Below are 880 nucleotides of genomic sequence, written 5' to 3'. Positions count from 1 at the left end.
CGGGGGCGCGGGGACGCCCAGCGGCCGGATATCAGCCGCCACGCCCGCGTGGGCGGAGAAAAGAGCAATTTGACTTCGGACGGAGAGGAGGGATGCGGGGAGGGAATCCACCACCTGCCCTCCGGCGACTCCAGTCCTGCGCGCAGCAGAGGCAGCGCCGCCCGTGAACACCCCGGAGCCCGGTACGCGCCGAGCCCCGCAGCAGTTCTCCGCCCCTCCGGTACCGGTCTCTGCAGCAGTCAGAAGGCTCCTCTCCCAACCCAGGAACGTCTGCAATAAATTGCTTCCATGTGCTGGCTTCCCGCTTCCTCTTTGTCTCTCAGGGTTAATGTGGGAAAAGGGAAGTGGCATATATATATATTTTTTATTTTGAAAATGACCTTTAGGGCAAAGTCCTGCCAAGTGTGTAGTTCAATAGCTCATTTTATAGATGAGGACACCGAGCTCCAGTGAAATCAGATTCCAAGTCACCTGCTGGTGCGCCGCCAAACCAGATGGAGAACCCTGGTGCCTCCGCTCCTTGGGCATTTTGACTCCAGCATTCATGTCTGTTTTCCCTTCTTTAATACCCACTACAGCAAAAATTTTGTTGCTGTTTCCCTCTGTTAAGAATTATTAAAACTAGGACGAGGGGAAGCAAAAAGTTCTTTCAATATTAAATTAAAGCAATGTCTGACAAGCCCATTTGAGAGTCATTTGGCTATCTAGGGGAAGGTAACTTTGACTTACTTTTTACTATAAAATAGAGTCCAAACATTCTTAACTCTTAGTTAGGCCAGGAGCCCCAGCTCAGGCCTGTAACCCTAGTACTTTGGGAGGCCAAGACTGAAGGATTGCTTAAGGCCAGGAGTTCAAGACTGATGTGAGCAACATAGCAAGA

At 51.0% G+C, this 880-nt stretch overlaps 1 pseudogene across 1 annotated transcript in view; it reads right to left on the bottom strand.

The window, feature by feature from the left end:
- LOC105522402 overlaps window positions 1–443 on the bottom strand; it is a 2613-nt pseudogene extending 2170 nt beyond the window's left edge. Inside the window, exon 1 of the transcript XR_001003434.1 lies at window positions 10–443. The product of XR_001003434.1 is annotated as an uncharacterized LOC105522402 (transcript). The remainder of the gene's footprint in view (window positions 1–9) is intronic.
- Window positions 444–880: the final 437 nt, after the last annotated feature.

Source organism: Colobus angolensis, unplaced genomic scaffold (assembly GCF_000951035.1).
Source record: "Colobus angolensis palliatus isolate OR3802 unplaced genomic scaffold, Cang.pa_1.0 Scaffold428, whole genome shotgun sequence".
NCBI lineage: Eukaryota > Metazoa > Chordata > Mammalia > Primates > Cercopithecidae > Colobus > Colobus angolensis.
The sequence above is the reverse complement of the archived record's forward strand: the minus strand, read 5'-3'. Positions and strand labels throughout refer to the sequence as shown.